Source organism: Choloepus didactylus, chromosome 10 (genome assembly GCF_015220235.1).
Source record: "Choloepus didactylus isolate mChoDid1 chromosome 10, mChoDid1.pri, whole genome shotgun sequence".
In the NCBI taxonomy this organism is placed as follows: domain Eukaryota; kingdom Metazoa; phylum Chordata; class Mammalia; order Pilosa; family Megalonychidae; genus Choloepus; species Choloepus didactylus.
In genome coordinates, this window is record NC_051316.1 from 449079 (window position 1) to 460135 (window position 11057).

The 11057-nt window shown below is 42.7% G+C and overlaps 1 pseudogene; it reads right to left on the bottom strand.

Annotated features, from left to right (window-relative positions):
- Positions 1–2221: 2221 nt before the first annotated feature.
- Positions 2222–10775, bottom strand: LOC119505110 (annotated as a pseudogene).
- Between the last annotated feature and the right edge of the window lie 282 nt (positions 10776–11057).

An 11057-nucleotide genomic window follows, 5' to 3' on the forward strand; every position in this document is an offset into this window, starting at 1 on the left:
TTTAACTACTTTGCTTTGGAAAAAGGGTTAAGAGTGTGCTTGTGGACCCATTTCAGGTTTAAATTAGGTTCAGATACCTTGTCTTTTTTGTCCATTATACTGAATACTTGCTTTAGAAATGTTTAGATAGAATGCAAGCTAAAGACTTAAGTGAGCAATCTGTGGAATGTCAGCTAGTCCATCCTAAATATTATGTTTTTAAGAAAGTTAGTTCTAGCATACTGGGTTTACACATAAAAGAATCCTTCTGAAACATTTATTAGAATTCACTGTTTGCATTTATAATTTGTGCATATTTTCTTACTCATTTCCTACTTAAAGGGGATGTTCTTGTGTCTTAGGAATTCTGTTATATTTATAATTGTTTGGGGAGCCTGTCTGGTGACCAGGCAAGTAAGAATTGCATTTGTTCTCATGGGAGCTCCCTTAAGGCCATTAGTGATCTAATGTGCCTGTGGAGGGACAGCATTGATGACCACAAGGGGTGTGCATGGAGGTAAGAAGAATCTTTATGACTATTGCTTTACACCTGCTGTCCCTTAGGTTCTTTCTTGCATTTGTATCAAGACTGTCTGAGATACAGTCAGTGGACAGGACTCTCACCACTTTCACAGGCAATAATTGACATGAAAGGCATCTCAGCCTAGAAATCTGATTATGAGCTGGAGAAACCTAGAGAACAGAGGCAGTGACAAGTATGTTGTCACTTGTTGCTCTGTAGTATTGTCTTCCAAAGAGAACTGGGACTTACCTTCTGTATGACAACTTTCAAACTAATGGAATCATAATAAAACAACAGTGAAATAAGACTTGCTTGAAACTAAGATAAAAGATGGCTCAAGCAAGTGATTAACCAGATAGGAACAAACAGTTATTTTGAGCCAAGTCCTTTTAGAAGCTGACATTTGTGGAGCAGTGTAAGTCTTCTTAAAATAACCTGGTTATTGAAGTAGTGGGGTATAATTAGAGAGCTTCTAGATCATTGAAGCTTTACTGTTTATGAAGTTTCTTACCCTCTTTGAAAACCTTGATTCCTAAAACCCTTCAGAACATGGGGTTAGTAAAAGTAATTTTTATTCTGATTTGTGACAAATTAAATCAAACAAAAATCATTTCAAGAAAGTCCATGATGTTTGGATGTAGGGTTCAATACTGCACACTCTTTCTAATAAAGTGGAACAATTGTTCCATCACAACTTTTAAACTATTGCAAAAGAGATTCATCTGTTCCTATTGTATTACAATTTCATGATATCTTTGTCCTGTCAGCTTGGAAAAACAATTATTGGAAGCATACATAGTTGTCTGCATGGCAGAATTTGATGCATTGTCTCTCCTTAGGCATTCTGATATTCTTCCTTTATCATCAGGTGGATTTATGATTCACTCCTACTTAAAGTAGCATTTTCTGTGTTATATTATTATACTTTAGAAAATGCTTTTAAGAAATAAAAAATCACACTTGTCCTAAAATTTTAATAGAGTAGTGTACATAGTAAAAAGGGAGAGCAACCCTGCAAACCATTTCCCTATTCCTCAAACCTCATTTCATTTTCCTTAAATTGAATTATGATTTAATAGTTTCCTAAACTTCAAGCATTTTAGTGATTCAGTTTTAGGGAATGAACTACACAATTTTGACTTATGTTTAAGTTATGAGGGTTTCAAAAGTTTGAATATAAAACTTTGTGTAGAAAAATAACCTTTCCATTCAGTAAAATTTTTGTAATTTGAAATAGTTTTATTGGCTCATAAATCCTGTGTCTATTAAAAGAAAACTCAAAACACTTGCAGTATTAAATCACAATTGCTTTTTAACCTGTTGAAATCACCCAGAATATACATTAAAGAAAAAAGAATATTACAGAACTGAATCCTGAAATGACTTTATGACTTAAATACTATGACAAAATAAGATTAATTTCTTATAATATTTACTCATTGCACAATGCTGTCAGATATTTTCATAAGCATGACCATTTCTCAGAGTGCAAATACCATTTCAGTGTTAGACATTTATCTGAAGTAACTCTTTCTCCAAGAACTCTTAAAATTCTGGCACAAAATGTTGGTCTGTTTTAACATTTCCCAAGTGACCAACCTCACAATACAGTTACTCTTTCATCCTTGCCCTTCCTAAAGAAAAAGAAAAAAGAAAGAATGAAAAAGAAAACAAAAAAACGTAAAAGAAAGCCCCTTCTACCATCACCACCTACAATCATCAGCAGTGCTTCTGTTTGAAGAACCCTGTGCTCCTCAGCTCTTCAGGCAGGAGTTCCTGATCCACAGGCTCACCATACAATGGAATGTAATTGTAGGGTTTGCCATAGCCCAGATCCTTTATCAGTCTGGTGGGTGGGTTCCTCAGGTGCAGGGGGCAAGCAACAGAGGTTCCTGCTGGATTCTCAAGCACCCTTTGGCATTTTTGTAGGTGCTGTACACCTCAATAGACTTTGGGGCTCTGGGGAAATAGAATAAATACTGAGCCAGAAGTGACTTGCCCTCCAGGAAGACTATGGTAGGCAACTGCTTGTGTCAATGCAGATGGGTCCATGAGACCTATACTTTGCTGGCTGTGATGGTTAGTTTCATGTGTCAACTTGGCCAGGTGATGGTACCAATCTGTCTGGTCAGACAAGCACTGGCCTACCACTGATATGAGGACATTTGTGGCTGTCTAATAAACAAACAGGCTGATTAATTAAATCATCAGTCAATTGGCTGCAGCTGTAAATGATGACTCAACAAAGGGTGTGTCTTCCACAATGAGAGAATTCAGTTGGATAGGTTTAATCCAATCAATCAGCTGAAGACTTTTAAGCAAGACAGTTAGAGGACCTTCACTACTTCTTTGTCTGCTCAGTGAAGCATTTCCTGAGGAGTTCATAAAAGTTGCCAGTTCATTTTATGAGGAGTTCAGCAAACACATTCTTTGAGGATCCCAGTTTATTACTTGAGGAGTTCATAAAAGTTGCCAGCTCATTTCCTGAGGAGTTCATTGAATATCTTCACTGGAGTTGCCAGTTTGCTGAATGCCCTATGGAATTTTGACTCATGCATACCCACAGTTGTGTGAGTCACTTCTATAAATCTTATGTTCATAGATATCTCATTGATTCTGTTTCCCTAAAGAACTCTAATACAACTGGATACCAGTAGTGGTTCTTGAGAAGCAGAATCTTAAAATTGGCTTTTAAAATTTTTTTCTACTCTGATTAGATTCAAAGGCACTAATGACACTATTTCCAATAATCAAGAGGGCAATGACAGTCCATGGCATGAGTTGGCAAAGGAGATATGCAAAATAGAACTGTCTGATTCTCCTAATCATATTCTTATATGAAGCAAGGCCCTGGGTGACAGTGTTTTTGACACCTTCACAGAGTTTTGCAGAATTCAAAGGTATAATGTTGGCTGGCTGCTCTTAGATACATTGGATAAAGTTGTAACAGAAAGGTATGAGCTAAAGGCTTCAAATGTAAAACTTAAATGCTATATTACAGTTGTAAAGGTTTCTATGTGTGCCCTAAAAGAAAATCTTATTTCCTATGCCCACAGACTTGAGATTTCTGAAAACCAGCTGGAGACTCTCATTGTGCAAGTAGCAACTTTACAACATGAACTAAAATCTCAACCTCTCAGGGAGTCTGCTGTTAAAGTAAAGGCATTGATTGGAAAAGAACAGGATCCTGAAACTGGGGTGAGGACATACGGTTTGATAATAATGGTAGTGAGAACATAGGAACCCTGGATTCTGCTAAGTCATTGTTAGATTTACCTGTAGAGGACTGTCCTGAGGAAATAGCTTCCCCACCTCCAGTCTGCCCCAAGGAGCTTGCAATCCAAACTCCACCTAAAGAGATTAACCCTTCAGTGCCTGCTAATCCTGTAATCACCTCCCCTGAGGAAGAAGCCCTCACTCCTCTGTCTGGAGAGATTAATCCTGTTTTAAGAGAGGAAAATGCAACAGAATGTCCTGAGGTGAATGGCTTAAGGGATAATTGTAACTCTTTTCATCACCTACACCCACCACCAGTCTTTGCTTCAAGACTTATAACTAGATGAAAGTCCCAAAAGGCCCTGAAAGATGAGGCACAAAGAGTGACCTATGAGGAAGTATGCTATGCTCTGAAAGAACAGTATGATTTTTCCAATTTATACAGACAGAAACCAGGGGAATATGTGTGGGAATGGATATTAAGGATGTGGGATAATGGTGGAAGGATTATAAGGCTGGATCAGGCTGAATTTACTGATATGGGCCCTCTAAGCAGAGATTCTGCATTAAATTTTGTATTCTGAGGGGTTAGAAAGGGTGTTAACTGTTTGGGTGGTTGTCTGAAACATGCATCAAAAGGTGGCTGGCATTACTGGAGGTTGAAAAGCCAGAACTGCCCTGGTACAATGTGGAGGAGGGGATTCAAAGGCTAGAGAGATTGGAATGTTAGAGTGAATTTGTCATGGAAGACCTGCTCACACACCCCTGGAATGTCCAGAGGACACATCTTTTACCAGGACTGTGAGGAATAAATTTGTGAGACTAGCTACATCATCCCTGAAGAGCTCTGTCATCATCCTTCTCTATAGGTCAGATATTACTATAGGAACTGCTGTCACTGAGCTGGAATCTTTAAACACAATGGGGATAATCAGGTCCCAAGCTGGCAGAAGCCAAGCAGCTGCAGTGAATTGCCACAGACAAGTTGGGTGTGGCTACCATAATGGAAAACAGGCTCAAAGCAGCAGTAAAAATAATATGACTCACAGAGACTGATGGCATTGCTAGTAGATCATGGAGTACAAATTAGTAAAATAGATGGGCAACAAACTGAATTCTTATTTGAACTACATAGGCAGAAGAATTCTAGGTCAAGTGAACAAAAGTCTCCCTAGAATTACAAAAACAGAGAGTCATGGCCCCTTAATCAATTCCCAGACTTGAGAAAGTTTACAGATACAGAGCCCCCTGAATGAAGGGAAGGTCAGGTACCCTTGGGGAAGGACCCTATTACACTGTGAAAAATTTATACTGTTAATCTTCCTCCAAGCCTTCCCCAGGAGGACCTACAGTCTTTTACCAGGGTAATTGTGCATTGGGAAAAAGGAAATGATCAGATATTTTGTGGATTATTAGACACTGGTTCAGAAGTGACATTAATTCAGGAGACACAAAATTTCACTCTGGTCCACCAGTCAGAGTTGGGGCTTATGGAGGTCAGGTGATTGATGGAGTTTTATCTCAGGTCCATCACACAGTGGGTCCAGTATGTCCCTTGACTCATTCTGTGGTTATTTCCCCAGTACTGGAAAGCATAATTGGAATAGCCATACTCAGCAACTGGCAGAATCCTCTCATTGGTTCCCTGAGTCATGGAGTGAGGGCTATTATGGTGGGAAAGGCCAAGTGGAAGCCACTAGAACTGCCCCTGCCTAGCATAATAGTAAACAAGAAGTAATACCAGATTCCTGGAGGGATTGCAGAGATTAACTCCACTCTTAAGGACTTGAAGGATGCAGGGTTGGTGATTCCCACCACATCCCCATTCAACACTCCTATTTGGCCTGTGCAGAAAATGGATGGGTTTTGGATGATTAAAGTGAATTACCATAAGCTTAACCTGGTGGTGACTCCAATTGCAGCTGCCAATCCAGATGTGGCATCATTGCTTGAACAAATCAACACATCCCCTGGTGCTTGGTATACAGCTATTGATCTGGCAAATGCTTTTTCTCAATTGCTGTTAGTAAGGACCGCCAGAAACAGTTTGCATTCAGCTGGCAAGGCCAGCAGTATACATTCACTGTGCTACCTCAGGGTTGTATCAACTCTCCAGTGCTATGTTATAATATTGTCTGCAGGGATCTTGATCATTTCCCCCTCCCACAAGACATCACACTGGTCCATTATATTGATGAGATCAGGTTGATTAGACCTAGTGAGCAAGAAGCAGCAACTACTCTAGATTTGTTGGTAGGGTATTTGCATGGCAGAGGATGGAAGATAAATCCAACAAAAATAGAGGGGACTTCCATCTCAGTAAATTTTCTAAGTGTCCAGTGGTGTCAGGACTGTTGATGTATTCCTTTTAAGGTAAAGGATAAGCTGTTGAATCTGGCTCCCCCGTGACCAAAAAAGAGGCACAACACTTAGTTGGCCTCTTTGGATTTTGTAGACAACATATTCCTCATTTGGGTGTGCTACTCTGGCCTATTTACTGAGTGACCAGAAAATCTTCTAGTTTTGACTGGGGACCAGAACAAGATGAGGTTCTGTGACAGGTCTAGGCTGCTGTGCAAGTTTCTCTGTCACTTGGAACATATGGTATAACTGACCCAATGGTGCTGGAAGTTTCAGTGGCAAATAGAGATGCTGTTTGGAGACTCTGGCAGGCTCCTATAGGAGAATCACAATGCAGGACCTTAGGATTTTGGAGGAAAGATTTACTCTCATCTACAGATAACTTCTCTCTATTTGAGAAACAGATTTTGGCCTGCTGCTGGGCCTTGGTAGAGACAGAAATCTTAACCATGGGCCACCAAGTTACCATGAGACCTGAGTTACCTATTATGAGGTACCTATTATAATTCCCCAAGTAAATTACATGAGGAAGTGGCCCAAATGCCCATGGCCCCCTCTTCTTCCACCTTATCTTCTCTTTTCCAGCCCATAGCCATGACACCTTGGGGAGTTCCTTACAATCAGGTGACTGAGGAAGACAAAACTCAGGCCTGGTTTACAGATGTTCTGCAAGATATGCAGGCACCACCCAAAACTGGACAGCTGCAGCACTGCAGCTCCTTTCTGCAATGTCTCTGAAGGAGAGTGGTGAGGGAAAATCCTCCCAGTGGGCAGAATTTTGAGAAGTTCACCTGGTTGTTCACTTTGCTTGGAAGGAGAACTGACCAGAGGTGCATTTCTATACTAATTCACGGGCTGTTGCTAATCATTTGGCTGGATGGTCAGGGACTTTGAAGGAAAATGATGGGAAATTTGGTGACAAAGAAGTTTGGGGAAAGGGTATGTGTATAGGTCTTTCTGAGTGGGCAAAAAACATGAATATTTGTGTCCCATGTGAATGATCACAAGAGCGTGACTTCAGCAGAAGGAGATTTTAATAGCCAAGTGGATAATATGACCCATTTGGTGGATACCAATCAGCTTCTTTCCCCAGCAACTCCTGTCACTGCCCAATGGACTCATGAAGAAAATGGTCATAGTGGTAGGGATGGAGGTTATGTATGGGCTCAGCAACATGGACTTCCACTCACCAAGGCTGACCTTGCCATGGACACTGCTGAGTTCCCAATCTGCCAGCAGCAGAGACCTACACTCAGTCCCTGATATGACACCATTCCCCCAGGTGATCAGCCTACTACCTGGTCATAGTTTGATTATATTGGGCCACTTCTATCATGGAAGTAGAAGTGATTTTTTCTTACTGCAATAGACACATACTCTGGATATGGGTTTGCCTTCCCTGCATGATGTGCTTCTCCCAAAACTACCATCTGTGGACTTACAGAATGCCTTATCCACCATCATGCTATTCCACACAGCATTTCTTCTGACCAAGGAACCAACTTCAGGCAAATGAAGTGAGGGAATGGGCACATGCTCATGGAATGCTCTGTTCTTACCATGTTCCCCATCATCCAGAGGCAACTGGGATGATAGAATGGTGGAATGGCCTGTTGAAGACTCAATTACAGTGCCAACTGGTGGCAATACCTTGCAGGGTTGGGGCAGTGTTCTCCATGAGGCTGTGTATGCTCTGAATCAGCATCCGCTCTATGGTGCTGTTTCTCCCATAGCCAGGATTCATGGGTCCAGGAATCAAGGGGTGTAAACAGGAGTGGCACCACTCACTACCACTCCTAGTGATCCACTAGGGAAATTTTTCCTTCCTGTCTCTGCAAGCTTAAGCTCTGCTGGTCTACAAGTCTTTTGTTCCAAAAAGAGTGCTTCCTCCAGGAAACACAATAATCCCATTGAACTGGAAGTTAAGACTCCCACCTGATCACTTTGGGCTACTTATGCCTCTGAATCAACAGGGAAGGAAGGGGATTACTCTGGCTATGGTGATTGATCCTATCAGGGGGAAATAGCTCTGTAACTACATAATGGAAATATAGAAGAGTTTTCCTGGAATTCAGGAGATCCCCTTGGGCATCTCTTAGTACTACCATGCCCTGTGATTAAAGTCGATGGAAAACTGCAACAACCCTAACCAGGCAGGGCTACCAATGGCCAAGAAACTTCAGGAATGAAGGTTTGGTTCACCCCACCAGGCAAAGAACTATGGCCAGCTGAAGTGCTTGCTGAGGTTAAAGGGAACATGGAATGGGTAGTGAAAGAAGGTAGTGATAAATGTGAACAACAGCCATGTGACCAGTTACAGAAATAAGGACTATGATCACATGAGTATTTCTTCCTTGCTTTTTTATGAGTATGTTTGTTTTTGTCTGTAAAGCAAATATCTTTGCTTTCTTCTCTGTCTTATCCCCTTATCATATGGTATAAGCTGTACTGTTCATTTTGCTGTATTTAAGCTAAAAGGAATCAATTTTAAGAGCTAATGTCACCCAAGGACTTGCACCCAATTCTGGAGAGATTTAGTGCATTTCCAGTTGTATGCTATGGAGCAGAATATTGTTAAGCAAAATATATGTCTGTTATTGTTCTCTACTTAGAGACAAAGTATGGTTAGGTGATGTGTATAACTTCCAAGTTGACAAAGGGTGGACTGTGATGGTTAGGTTCATGTGTCAACTTGTCCAGGTGATGGTACCAAGCTGTCTGGTCAGGCAAGCACTGGCCTAACTATTGCTGTGAGGATGTTTGTGGCTGGTTAATAAACCAACAGGCTGGTTTATTAAATCAGTCAATTGGCTGCAGCTGTGACTGATGACTCACTGAAAGACATGTCTTCCACAATGACAGAATGCAGTTGGCTGTGTTTAATCCAATCAGTTGAAGCCATTTAAGCAAGACAGAGGGCCTTCACTTCTTCAACTGCCCAGTGAAGCATTTCCTGAGGAGTTCATCAAAGTTGCCATTTCATTTCCTGAGGAGTTCATTGAACATCTTCATTGCAGTTGCCAGTTTGCTGACTGCCCTACGGAATTTGGACTCATGCATATCCAAAGTTGGGTGAGTCATATTTATAAATCTTATATTCATAGATATTGCTCACTGATTCTGTTTCCCTAGAGTACCCTAATACACTGGCAAACCTCACAAGCAGCCTGACACATACAGCAGATCCTCTTCTACTTCCAGCATGGGAGCAAGATAGTAGAGGGAGGCTTTCTGGTCTGAGCCACACAAGGACTCATGAGATTCAGAAATGCAGTTAAAATGCTCTTCCTCTGTTCAGTCATATAAATTGTGGGATTGCTGGACCTCTTCCCTAATGTCATTTTCAGGGATCACAACTCTACTGGGAGAATACATTTACCTGCTTGTCTTATAAAACATCTTCCTAGAGCTTAGCCTGGGCAGAACAGCCAGCTGCAGTCCATTCAATCCAGCTCTGGCATTGCTGTCACTGAGATACATCATAGTACCCACAGCTTTTTCTTCTGTGAACACTGAGGGCTCATAGCTGCTATTGAGGCTCTGACTCATAGGGTCAGTGGAACAGCTCAAGTCCAGGACTTGGGATCCCATGAAGTTGACTGCTATCATTAAAACTGTCACCTTGCTCTACTGGATGCTTCTGGAGAACAATAACCCAACATGGCTCAGAAGGCCAGCTTGACCAGGAAGGAGGTGTTCTCAGTGGTTGCCCCAATCAGAGTAATCCTCCCACAAACTACATAAGGAAGGAAAGTGTCCTGCTTAGATTTATTGAACTGATGAATCTCATCAATAAAAAGGATGCTTTACTTTTTGAAAAAGGTCTTTTCATTCTGAAATTTTTCTATTGACATGTTGCACATCAGTTGTCTTAGCATTTGTTGCAGTCAATGTCACAAACATGCTATGTGTCCTGCTGTTGTTGGCTAGCTATTATGTGAGCCAGAGTGGACTTACCACAGCCCTGTGGTCCCCACAGCATGAGGGATGGGATTTTGTTAGTATCCAGGAGGGATCTGAACAGGGTCTTCTGCCTCATTGTTCTGCATTACCCCTGTAGTCAGAACACACCTTATCATCCAGAGGCTTGCCCTCCAGAATGTGTATAGTCTCCTCAGCCACCATCACCAGGGGATGTTGGTGTCCCCCATCTCTGCCCATGAAGGCTGCAGCATCAGCATCCCAAGTCCCCTGGTCTTTCTCACCAACCCTGTCTCCCTTTGCCTTGCCCTCTGCCCTTTCCCCACCATCCTACTCCTCCTGTGCTGCCATCTGGTCCCAGATCCATGGAGATGTGCTCTCCACTTCCCCACCATGGCAGTCACAGAAGCAGCCAGCCTCTTGCCTGACCCCTTCCTCCCTGGACTGCTGGTTCCACTCAGCCACAGGGAAGTTGTGGACCAGGCAGGCACTACTAGGCATGGGTGGCAGGTCATATGTCTCCCAGATCTTGGTCTTGCTGCCATCATTGGCCTCCTTGCCCTCACCCTTGCTGCTCCTGGCTGCAAGTCAGAGTGGCACATGCTTCAGAGCCAACTTCCCCAACAGCAGCCTCAGCTTGTGTAGGTGGGGGCAACTTAGCTTGGTCCCTGGTGCCCTGAGGCCTGGCTCCAGTCTGCCTGCCTTGCAGGGTTGAGCAGCAAGGAGCAGCCCAAGTGTGAGTTGCTGTGTGGGTGGGCTTTATCTGCAGGCACATGGGGGCAATGCACCTGGTTCCCCTGCCACAGTAAGGGGTCCTCCTCTGCCTGATCAACTTCATGGAAGTCACCCACCCTCATCTACACCCAGGCATGTCTGCAGCAGCCCTCCTCATGCCTAGGTCTCATTCCCACCCCAATCAGCCTCTAGGCCCAGTGCTGCTTGAACCTCTGGAATATGACAGGACATGCATGGGTCAGCAAAGACCCTGCAGGCCTCAAATCTGGGTCCACCCCATTGGCCAGCCCTCTGCCTCATCCTGCAGGGCAACCCACCCTGT